Genomic DNA, 13,363 nt, shown 5'->3' on the forward strand with positions numbered 1-13,363 from the left:
CTTTGAGCTCCTGTATGGCCACCCTGTTAGAGGACCTCTCTCGCTGGTGAAGGAGGGTTGGGAAAAGTCCCGTGGGAAAACCCCCTAGGATGTGTTCAGCTATGTGCTGGCCATCCGCAACCAGACACAGCGCTTCAGGAAACTCGCTCAGGCGAACCTGGAAGCAAGCCAGGAAGAAATGAAAAGATGGTACGACCAGAATACCACTCTGGTCGAATTTCAACCTGGGCAGAAAGTGTGGGCGATGGCGCCAGTGGAGCCTTGCGCGCTCCAAGACAAGTGGTCTGGGCCATACGAGGTGGTGGAAAGGAAGAGCGAGGTAACCTACCTGGTTAACCTGAAGACTCCCAGGCAGCCCCTGAGAGTTTTGCACGTGAACCGCCTCAAACCCCACTTTGAGAGGTCTGAAGTAACCATGCTTCTGGCTACAGATGCAGGGATGGAAGAGGATAGCGATCCTCTCCCTGACCTCCTGGCAGTTAAGGAGCACGATGGGTCAGTGGATGGTGTGGTCCTCTCGCCCACCCTGACCCCAGAACAGCAGAATGACTGTCGCCAAGTGTTGGGGCAGTTCCCCTCTCTGTTCTCCCTGACCCCAGGAGTCACCAACTGGTGCGTCCATGATGTGGACACTGGAGACAGTCTGCCGGTAAAACAAAAGTTTTACAGGGTAGCCGACAAGGTCAGGGCCAGCATCAAGGAAGAGGTTTCCAAGATGTTGGCGCTAGGGGTGATTGAGCCCTCCAGCAGCCCCTGGGCTAGCCCAGTGGTCTTGGTCCCCAAGAAAGCTGCTACCCCCGGTGGCCCGCCAGAACTCCGGTTTTGCGTGGACTACCGTGGGCTCAATGCGGTCACGAAGACTGACGCACACCCTATCCCCAGAGCTGATGAGCTCGTGGATCGGTTGGGAGCTGCCCAGTACCTCAGTACATTCGATTTGACTTCGGGGTACTGGCAGATCGCCTTGACTGACGGGGCCAAAGAGAGGTCAGCATTTTCAACGCCAGAGGGGCACTTCCAGTTCCGTGTCATGCCCTTTGGGTTGAAGAATGCCCCTGCCACATTCCAGAGACTGGTCAACCAGGTACTGTCTGGGCTGGAGGAATTCAGCGCCGCATACCTGGATGACATTGCTGTGTTCAGCTCCACGTGGGAAGAACACTTGCAACACCTCTGCGAAGGGTTGAAGGCTCTGCAGAAGGCAGGCCTCACTATCAAGGCCAGCAAGTGCCAGATAGGGCAGGGATCTGTGGTGTATTTGGGACACCAGGTGGGGAGCGGCCAGGTGGCGCCCCTACAGGCTAAGATTGATACCATTCTGGCTTGGGAGCCCCCCAAGACCCAGACAGAGGTGAGAGCCTTTTTAGGACTCACCGGGTATTACAGACGGTTTGTCAAGGGATATGGCACCATTGTCGCCCCCTTGACAAAACTCACTTCCAAGAAGTTGCCCAAAAGAGTTGACTGGACTGACGCCTGCCAAACTGCTTTTGAGGCCCTGAAGACTGCGATGTGCACAGCACCAGTGCTCAAGGCACCTGACTTTTCCAGTGAGTTCATAGTTCAGACGGACGCTTCAGAGCATGGTGTGGGAGCAGTACTCTCACAAGCCACTGAGGAGAATGGAGACCAGCCAGTAGCTTTCATTAGTCGGAGGCTACTCCCCAGGGAACAGAAGTGGAGTGCGATTGAAAGGGAGGCTTTTGCTGTGGTCTGGGCTCTGAAAAAGTTGAGGCCCTACCTGTTTGGGACTCACTTTCGTGTTCAGACCGACCACAGGCCCCTCAGGTGGTTAATGCACATGAGGGGTGAAAATCCAAAACTGTTGAGGTGGTCCATCTCCCTACAGGGAATGGACTTTACGGTGGAACACCGCCCTGGTACGGAACACGCCAACGCTGATGGTCTGTCCAGGTTTTTCCGCCTTAGTGAAGAGAACTCCCAAGAGGGTGGGTAGTTCTCCCCACTTTCAGCTGGAGGGGACACGTGTTAGACCTGACATCTTTTGGCGTGATTACCCCTATCTTTTGCCTCGGCCTCCTGTATTTTTGATGCTGTGCTGGATTCGTTTTTGCTGGTTTAGATGCTTTGGACACTCTGCCACTGCTGATCAGTGCCAGAGTGTAAGTGCTCCCTATGTAAATTGTTATCATGATTGGATATCCATGTTTGGCATATTTGTATCACCACGAAGTCCCTAGTAAAGTGCACAGGGTGTGCCAGGGCCGGTGATGACGAATGCTACTAGTGGGCCTGCAGCACTGATTGTGCCACCCACAGGAGTAGCCCTAAAATGGTGTCTCGGGCCTGCCACTGCAGCGCCTACGGGCAGTTTAGAACTGCCATGTCCTCCTGGTCGGCGTCCCCGCTGACCAGGCCGAACCCTTCCCTTTTCGTGCACATCAGTCACCCCTATGGAAGGCCCAAGGTACCCCCCTGGGCAGGGTGCCGTGTATGTGAAAGGTAGAGCATGTACTAGTGCAGGTGACATGCTCTGGTAGTGAATTACAGCCATTTTCGTTTTTCACTATTGTAAGGCTATCTTGCTCCATAGGTTAACATGGGGGATGCCGGCTACAGTGGTTACGGCATTTCTTCTCATAGGAGCAAGATAGGACATAAGTATTTAGTATCCCTGAACTCAGAATTTAATAACGCATCTTTTAGGAAAGGTGGTTTTTAGATCCTGTGTTTGAGGACAGCACTTTTAGAAAGTTGCTGTTCTCTTGTCTGACCCTTCTGCGTGCCTGGAAAGGTTTGTGTATTGACTGTCTGGTTTGTGAGTGACAGGGGCTGGGGAATCCCCCCAGAGGCTGGATGAGTCAGCACTAGGCTGAGTGGAGCAATTGCTACCTGAGTGGTGGGAGGAGTTAGCACCTGGGCTGAATAGGGCTGTGCCTGCCTGCCACAATGCTGGCTCCACCTCCTGCTGGGCGGCGGAGGACTCTGCCCCTCACTCTGAAAGGAAAGATGCAGCCAGCACGTCAAGGTGCTCAGGATCCACCCAGAACTGGTTCAGACCGGGCTCAGGGCCCACATGCACTGAGAGAACAAAGACGTTAGGGGTATAAGTACAGGACCCCTGACAACAGAAAATTAGATCATCCTGGAAATCAGGAAAGAACCTCTGCCAAGGAGAAAGCTGTCGTTGAAGAAGGAAGACTGTCCTGCTGTTGCTCTGCTGGACTGACCTGCTGTCGCTTTGCTGCCAAGGAGAGGGGAAGGACTTTGCTGTGAGCTGTGTCCCCTGTCTTGTAAAGGAATCTCCAAGGGCCCGAGAAGAGCTGGCTCCCTGTTTCCGAAGTCCCAGGAACAAAAGGACTTCACCCCCCAGTCTCCCCGAACTCTGCTGAGAGAGTTCTGTCCTTCGTAGAGTGCTCGATCCAGTTGTGGGGCCTCTAGAAGTTGAACCTGAGCTGGGAAGCTTGAGACTAAGCTGAGAAACTTGTGAAGCTGAGAAGTGTCGCATCGCTCGCTTGCGGAGCGCATCCCCGACAGTGCGAGAAGTTTCCCGCCGCTGCGAAGGTCGAGATCGGCGCAGCGCCTAACATCGCTGCCGGAGCCGTCGCACCCTTCGTTTGCGGGACGCACCAGACCGGGGCGGGAGAATCGACCATCGCTGCGAGTGTCGTCGCAGAGCCTGTCGCTTGGGTGAGATCGCCGCCCCGCTTGCTTGCGGACCGCATCACGTCGCTGCGAACATCGTCGCAGAAAACATCACATCGAGGAGTTGCGAGAGAGAGGGTCTCCGCTGGCCTGCGCATCACAGCCCCACGAGATCAGCGCATCGTGCCTTTGCGAGAACAGACTTCCCACGGAACCTACGCACCGGAATCTACGCAAGCTGCCTTCCTCCCCTTACAGACCGGATTCGTCGCCGCACGCCCGCTGCTGCAGCGGGGCTGTCGCATCGCCTCCCCAGGGTCTCAGGAGTAACGCATCGCTTGTTTCCACCGCACCAGCTTCCTGCTTGTGGAACTTTGTTGCATCCAAAGGGTACTGTGAGTAAACGTGACGCAACTGTGAACTTTTCACGCATCTGTGGATCATTTGATCACACCTTAAAGAACTTTGATTACAACCTGAAGAACTCATTTGAAACCGTAACCTTGCATTGTGTATGTTGGATTTTTGACGTTTTTGGTCTTGTGTAGTTTAGAATAAATATCTTTATTTTCCTAAACTGTTGTAGAATCAGTTTGTGGTGTTTTCACTGTGTTACTGTGAGTGTTGGTACAAATACTTAACGCATTGCCTCTGGTTAGCCTAGACTGCTCAGGCCAAGCTACCTTGAGGGCGAGCAGGGGTTATCTGAGAGGGTTATCTCCTTGTCCTGACTAGAAGCAAGGGTCCCTATTTGGACAGTGGTACCTACCTCTGCCAACTAGAGACCCCCAGTTCTAACAGCTAATATTTGTAATTTGTGCATCACTAAGTAGTATCCTGATTTGTTTTGATCCTATTAAATTCTTTATTTCCATCACACTTTGAATCTTTTTTAAAAGTGCTTTTTTGGTCCTTTCCTGGTTGCTGATATATTTTGAAATATAGTTAATTTACAAGTGCTTAAATGTTGTTGTGTGTTAGAAGAAAAACTGACCTCCTACTCCCTTTCCTTTAATTTTCTGTACCCCTGCAAGGTCGTCACCTAGGTCACTTTTAAAAATCATTTCCCTGTCAGGGAAATACATTTGAACATCAGTTTCCAAATGACCAGCAATTTGTCAGAAGACATAGCCTGATATTTGACCAGTCTTTAAACACACAGCAAATGTGTCAAGATAAACACAACATTTAAAGGCATCTTTATTGCTCATTCAGCTTCTGAACTCTAGCATAGTTATTTATGGGGGTGGGGCAGCATCCCCTCTTCCCTCAGCACCTCCTTTTCCAGCACCTATGCTTTGGAGGCCAATGGACGCAGCTTGACAGTTACTTCAATTGAGGCCACTGATTTGGTGATTCAGTTGAAAATAACTGCCAATAAATACAGTTAAATTAGACAATAGTAACATCTGTTATGTACAAGGTGGAGAAACGGCACAGTGCAATATGGAAAGTGATGCAAAACAAGTTATCAAGACCATTATAATAACCACTATTGTATTATTATAGCAATTATTATTAGTAGGAAAATTATAATTACTAATACTATTTCAAAATATAGATCGACACCCTACTCCAAACCATTTATTGTAAAATATGCGTAATTCACAGAGGTAATTTTTTTGAGCGGAGAAGTATTAGTATGTTTACTAGTCTGCGTATTTCTCAAATCGAGTAGAATGCATCACCCCACTGCCTCAGCCAGCAGACAAAAACATGTAAAATAAAATGATAATAAAGCAGTTTTATTATCATTTTGTTTTTGATGACAGAGCTAAAGCAGTCATGTGGGCGGGCCATCCTCTGACAGCAACATGGAGAAGGAATGGTGGGCACTGCAAGTGCGCATGACGGTTTGGCTGGCTGTCTTGGAACACCAGCACCCGAGTCCTGTCTGTTGTGTCTTCGTCACAAAGCCAGGGTTGACAAACATTAACACAGGTAGACAGCAATGTTGTGAAAAGTGCCAATTCCCCGGATCCCCAATGTTGGCTAGTCACATTATTGACATGGGTACGCACAGAAGCGAATACCCTTAAATTCTCTGTATGAGTGGGGGCCCTAGAACAGGTGGCAAATGCTGGGAGACCTACCGCACCAACGTATATGCAAAAAACTACACACGTCCAACCTGAAGCACTCACTGTTTTCAGCAGTTAGGGATCACATTTGCCCATCAGGATGCAGACAGCTTAGCCATGGGATCATGGGCACATTGCAAATAATAATGATTCCACATTAGTAGAGTTCATATTTATAACCCCTAAGGGTACCCAGGAGTTGTGGGCCGTCAAGGAGATTAAGTGAGCTATTGCCAGAGTCACTTGATGCTTTGTTGAGCTGAGCTGCTGTCGGATCAAACCGCGAGCCCCAATTTTAGGCGTCAGCTACTCTGGCTGCTGTGCCACACCTCTCCCACTCTTGAATCCATACGATGGGAAGATGCCGCTTCAGTCACAATGAACAAGTAGAGGCCCAAGAGACAGCAGGCAACACACTGAATAGAGACAAACCTTTACCTAGTCTCCGCCAAGCACAGTAATCCCCTATACTGATGCCCTGCATCGGCCCACAAGCACTAGTGCCCGCCACCCATTTTGGTGAAGCAGCATCCGTAACATACCTTGCAATACTGCCCCAGCCCGAAACTAGCCTGCACACCGATTGAAGCGCCTACATCCTCAACAGACTCCATTGTTGCAATTGTTACAGTGTAGTTGGCTTAGACTTTTTTCTTTTTGTATTCAACATATGATGTTCATGGATCAAGGCGTGCTGTCTTTTCTACCGTACCACAAATTACTATATTGTCTTGACCATGAATTATGATTGTTGCTTTTCACATTAAAACTCAATAAAATATATATTTTTTTAATGCAGAAATGTTTACTAGTGACAGGTCTCTCTGCACTTTGTGTGAAGACAAATGAGGTTTCAGCACCCAAACTACCAGTCCTGCATTAGAGTGTTCTGGGAGATAATGTGCCACAAATCCAATTCAAAGAAGCAGAAAATGTAATGAGCTGACAATCCAAGTGTAAAGCAATGTAATGATCAGATAAGTGCATTCAGCCAAAGAAGACAATCACGTACACCATGTACTGAAGTGTGAGAAGCGTCAAAAGAAAAGTCATCAACATCGAAAAAATAACCAGAAGCAGTCTGTTGAGAAACAAGAGCCACAGCTGACAGAGGAGAACTGGTATACACCTCCAAAGGTGGTTCATCATAAACAACACTGTGGTTAGCAGTAGGAGAAGTAAGATGTATATTCACATCCAATGTATGATTGTATCAGCGGTGGTAACAGAAATCAACAATAGTTCATTCTCTTCCCTTCCCATTCGGGGAAAAACAACATTGGTGGTGTTCAAAACTTGTAGAGAAAGTTCTTGTAGAGTAGTGAGATGAGTCAGGGAACTACCTAGGAGTCCTCACGGCCAAATATGTAGAACTGGCCACATGATGCAATTTTACTTGATCAATGGAGACAAGTTGTTTGTCCTTACAATCAACAAGTGGAGGCAGAATCACAGTTCTACATTAAATTCCAGGAATTAGCAAGATATACTGGGCCAAAATCCTTCCTTACTGCAATCTTCTTTCAAACTAGAAGCCCAACCTTTGGAATTCAGCCGAAGGTGCTGGATGCTCCTGCACTGACACAGTGGCAGGCTTTTAAGAAAGGTAATTAGATTGCTACTACCGGAAGTCCTGTAATTCCTGTACGACAGCGAAATGCTCATTTAGGTCTGCAGATGTATCTGCCAGGACTGTCAACATCTGGAACGTACATCTGGATCCCAAACAGGATCTCGTATGGGCTCCTGCCACACAAAGGTCATCTAGGCAGATTATTTAATGCTCTCTGGACACCATGCAAGAGATATATCCAACTATGAACTTAACCTAATATATTTAAAGAGTCTCTGAATCCATTCAGCCGCTGAGTATTGGTGTTTGGTACCTATAGCAAGCTGGGCCAAACCGTCAGTGTATATGATATGTTTATACTGACCAAGAGTCTAAATACTACTTGGCATGGGGTACTCATGTTCATATTGGAGAAATTCTTGAGTTTGTAAAGTAGGATCAAAACATAGTCTACATCAGTAGCAGTCAGGGAAATGGCCATTGTGTCTATCTAGAATGTAACGTTTTCAAGATAGGAACACTAGCCTTTGTAACAGCCTGTAAGGCTGGAATAGCGGTCATGACAATTATTTGTTTCCCTTGAGCCAGTGGTCTTTCCTTAATGACAGCCATCTGAGCTGCAGTCAGCCAATTTTCGGTGGATAAAAAAATGCATTTCAGGATTGGAATATAGATTAAATTTATATGGAATTGGCACTGTGTCACCCTCACTGAATGTGACATAGGTGAAGCCAATGTCATCCGCAATTATAACGATGGCCAAGTTTGTTGACATGTGTGAAAAGGTGTCTTTATTTAAGCATGTCAGTTTGTAGTGGTCTGAGTATTTGGCTATGATCGGATGGCCGATGTGTACTGGGAAAATCAGGAAGAATGAAATTGTATCAAATATTGATTACAGAGCACAACCACAAGTTAGTCAACCGACCTTGTTGTCAGTTAATTTTAATGAACACCGCACCATGCAATATATATAATAAAGTAAGCAACCATCTGAGTACAAAGGGCTAAAACACAAGTTATCTTGAATTGTGTTGACACGAAGTATGTAGTGTTGTTGAAGACAGCTGACACGTGTTTCGTCGTGTAGATTACTTTTTCAAGGCTTAATAGTAAAATGGTAAAGATGGTAAATAAGTTGTTTGATCTCCTAGGTTGTTCGGGACAAACTACAGGAATGGTGGTAGTCCAGCTTTCTGGATGTATTTCCAGTTACAACTGTCACTTCGGAACACTTTTCACGAATTTGAAATCTTACGAAGAAGGCACGTGTTGAGTAATATTGTTTTACAGTGTATCCAATTTTCATGAACATATACAAATACGTAATCTTGTAAATAGTAGAAAGTCAAAACGCTTGTAGAAATAAGTCAAAACTCAGAAGCAATGTTAATGCAATTGTCAGTCATAGCATGAGAAGTTGCAGCTGTACTATGTCTGGAGAAAGTCCCATGAAATTGTATAAAGGATTTATGGGTTTTGGTATGTATTTTCTGCCGAAGTTGAAGAACCCTAGGGCCAGATGTACGACCATTTGCGCATGCAAAATCAGCAAGGGGAACGTACAAACCCTATTTTGCGAGTCGCAAAATAGGGTTTTGTGACTCGCTACTAGGAAGGGCGTTTCCTTCCTAATAGCGAGCGCAATCGTAGGTAAGAATGTTTTGCGTCTGCAATTGCGGGTGCAAAACACTTGCAAATTACCACCCTTTTCAAGAGGATTATAATGTACTCGCAAAAGGGCAGAGTACCGGTTTTGGGGTTTCACCCCTCTTCAACCAAGATAGCGTGACTCCAGTGGCGTAGAGAGCACAGGACTCACGTCTGGGCATACCCGTCCCACTCGGGGTGACAAATGCAAAAACAACAGTTGATAGACGGAATGCTGGACAGCCCCAAAACCGCTCCTAGGAGGCTTGTTTCCAGTCCTGGGAGGACCTGGCCTGGCAATTCAGGCTGGACTGTTCCCATTGGGAACAGGTCAAGACTGAATTGCATGTGGCTGGGTACAAACTGGAATTGCATGGTGAGCAAAAAAATAATGGATTTAGGCCCAGATCTCTGTACTGGGGTGAATGTATGACATTGTTCTGCATTCTGTCCATCAATTGTTGTTTTTGCATTAGTCACCCCGAGTGGGACGGGTATGCCCAGACATGGCTGAATCCTATCCTGGCTGAAGAGGGGTGAAACCCCAAAACCGGTCCTAGGATGCTTGTTTCCAGTCCAGAGAGGACCTGACCTGGCAGTTCGGGCAGGACTGTTCCCATTGGACACAGGGTCAAGACAGATTTGCATATGGCTGGGTTCAAAAGGAAATGGCATGGATTTAGTCCCAGATCTCTGTACTTGGGTGAATGTATAACATTGTTCTGCATTCTGTCCATTAATTGTTGTTTTTGCTATAGTCTAAGACTATGCTGTGTGAATGATCTGGTTTAGCTACCGTAAACAAGTGATTATTCATAGGAGGTATGCAGGGTTCAACAAATCCTTGGTACTCAAGTTGTGTGCGAATCTCTCTCACAGGACCTTTCGCTTCATGTTTAATGGGGCATTTTGGTTGATTTGCGGGCTTGACCTTAGGAGTATGATGTAATAAGGGGTTTCTTATTCCAACCTACAGTTGTAGTATAATTCCCCGGCTTGTGCAAGATCCCATACAACATGCGCTTGATTAACCTCTCCAGGGACAAGCACTGAGAATGATGGCCAAATTGTCTCCTCTCCTTTTGGGACTTATCTTACAAACTATGGTGGCCAAAAGAGAGTATCATAACTAAGTGTTAAAATATACCCAGACTATAATGGCCCGCATTATATCATCCTCAATGTGTATGTTTCATTAATAAAGTCTTTCTGGAGGGCTGAGGCACTGATTTGTTGTTCCGACTTCTATGAAGTTGTCAGTTGCTATCACATCCCAAAACTCTTGAAGATTCTGGTGACCTATCATGACCTCTGCCGTGTTGTCTAGCAGGGTCACTGCTCACACCTTGTTCTGAAGGAGAGTTCTCAATATGTGTGGCATGTTTAGTTGAAATCCCCACAACCTTCTTCTTCTTGAATTAGGGTTTTTGTTGTGGAAGTTTCTCTTTCTTTTTTATGCTGACGTCAGATGAGCATTGTGAGTTCTTTTTCGATTTCAAAGACTCTTCTTGTTTGCGCTCTAATAACCCCCTCTCTCATGATCTCTCATGATCATTTGTCCCATGAGTCTTGAAAGTAACAAGAAGTACGTGTATCAGTGTACTTATACCTATCAGGTTGTTTTATTGTATCACAGTTACGCAAATTATAACGTCTACCAGAGGTCTCTGATTGGGTAGATCCACCCAGTGCTTTTGTTTTTTTCTTTATTTTATTTTTGTTCCAGCATTTTTTAGACTACTCTGGTGCTTGCTTTGTATTGTCCTCAGAACTACCCATTAGCTGTGGCTTATTTGGCCTGGCTCCCAAATTATCTCAACCTATAGACATAAAGGTGCTCACAATAATATTTGGTAACTCCGGCTCCTAGTCTATTAAGCCACCTTCATGAGACGCTGGCATAGCGCAAGCGCAGCTGTACCGCTTTGATATTAGTTAATATGATTGAGGATACTGTCGCAAAACTAGGTATAATTTCATACCTAAATCCAAGGCAGAGTCCGCCCTGTCTTTATTTTGAACCTGTTTTAACAACACTGGACCAACATCTAGTGATGGTGCACCCTGAATTATTGTATAAATTGCTGCAAAGACTGTACCCCAAGTGACACCATCTTACATGGGGGGAACCATCCCAAGTGGCAAGCACATTGTGATGATTTTGTGTATATACCGGGGTCCTGTATAGGGAAATACAACTCAAGCTGATTTCTTTTTTGTGCAATCCAGAAAGGAATTTTCTCCCATCTGGTGGGAATCTTACTCATAATAGCATTAATAGTTACAGGGCTAATTGCAGACACAGCTAACTGTGACTGAACAGTTGAACAGCCCTCGCTGTGGCAGTTGTTACTGTGCACATAACAAATTGTGTGAAGCATCTATATGGTCTAACTGGATCAATATAGAGAGTTATAGTTCACCGACATTTAGTGGTCTTAAATTTGGATAGGATGTATGGGCCGATAGGATTGGCCTTGCAGCCTGTCATTGCTGAGTGGATCCAATTGTATGTTATGCAATGTATGTAGTAAGGGTACCATGGAACCAATTTTGATGTTCCTGGTATGGTAATTGTATCTATAAGTCATTATATGCTCTGTATTGGCTAGGTAAGGCAGCTTAATCACATTTGTGAAATGTTAGTGCATTAGCGTATATTGCTGGAAAAGTAACCCATGAGTAGAATACTTCAGTTTTATAAGCTTTGTGAGCCTCAACCACAAAGGTAACATCTCCACCCCCATTTTGCAGCCCATGTAATAATACATGTGCTGTAATAGCAGGTCTGCAATTAGCAGCGATATTGATTACATTAGTCAGTGTAGTGAATAGAATTCGAGAGGCAATAACTATAGTGGGAGACCCTTTTAAACGTTAAAGCTTGAACCGCCTACAGACAAAGGTGCTTCCTATAATGCTGAGAAGGAGTTATCCCTAACACCACAAACATCTCAATTTAGAGGTGACAAGGGTACCTTGGACACATGTGAGAACTACCGACGACACCTGTTAAATAACAACCTGACCTAATAACCTTGGTGGTGCCATGTTATATGGATCCCACTCAAAAAGTAGGATTGAGTAATAGGAGAGCAGAACTTCAGAATGTGGGGACATCATCAGAGACTGTTGGCCAAATTCATAGCCAGCACATAGTGCCTCACACAAACTCCTCCTTCCTCGGGTGGCAGGTGATTTTGGCGATCTTGACCATGACACTCATCCCCTTGGGAATCGTGGAAACCGATTTTACCCCATTTGTTTTTTACTCATGCAAGCCCTTGGTAAACATAAGAAAGATATGAATAAACGTTTCAATACGTTTATTGAAACAATCGTTATCTTGGATAGAAAGAATGACTTGAGGTTTTTAGACAAATAACACAAAGCAGCATAACTAGCATTACAAACATGGTGAAAAGAATAAACAGTCCAACCATAGTAGTCTAATTTCTATGTATCCCTACCTATCACTACCCATTCTCTGAGAGGATTCTGGGCTTACCTATCTGCCTGATCTCTTGGGTGAGCCTGAGACCTCATACCTGGATGATTTTGTCACTTCAGTAGAATTGGCAATCCTTCTCTGCAGGAAGATCAGCATTAGTAGAGCTGCATATCAAACACAGCATTCGTTCCAGGACTGTCATGGCTGGAGTGCCCCTCAGACCCGTAAAGGGACAATATCCTGTTTATATAATAAAATCACTGTGTCAGAGGTACAGCAATGATGTAATGATGTGCCTAGATGTTAGAAGCTGTCTCCAAGTGGGCAATGTAAGCACTAGAATATCTTGTTCTGTTCCTAGCCTTAAATGGAGTGTACAGATCATGTTTCAGGAAAGGCTTTCTAAAAAGAAGGAGCATGTTCAGTGTCTTCGCATGATAAAATTGCAAAGTAAAATATGTAAACATTACATTGCTAAAACGAAGTCCGCTAAAACATGTAAAATGTAAAACCAAAACGGAGAACCAAAGTAGGCCCAGGAAGGCCCCACTATTAAGCTACCAGAGGGTTAGGTACCAGATTATTTACTGACTTTTGCGTTTCACCTTGGCAAGGATTGTGGTTATTGTCTGAATGGGGCTTCCATCCCCTCAACCAATAACCCAGTTTCTTACACCTACATTTAAGACACATGTCACCACGACAATGATAGTTGGCAACAGTCACACTGTGATCCATAAATCTTAAGTTGCTTCTTTTGCTAATTCACAGCTGTAACCCCAAAGTCTACATTCCAACAACATTTTGGATGCAGTGATCAACAGAAACTGACATTTAAGGGTCCAACCACACATGAAGCACCAAAAGGCACGAGCATTTAAAATACCATGCCTTTGTGATGTTAGACCCTCTGGCCTTGTTCAAAAACTTCACTTTGTAGTATGTTTTAAAGTACTACTAAATGTACTACAAAATGTAAGTTTTACCTATACTTATGTGTGC

This window comes from Lissotriton vulgaris, chromosome 3_1, assembly GCF_964263255.1.
Source record: "Lissotriton vulgaris chromosome 3_1, aLisVul1.2, whole genome shotgun sequence".
Taxonomy (NCBI): domain Eukaryota; kingdom Metazoa; phylum Chordata; class Amphibia; order Caudata; family Salamandridae; genus Lissotriton; species Lissotriton vulgaris.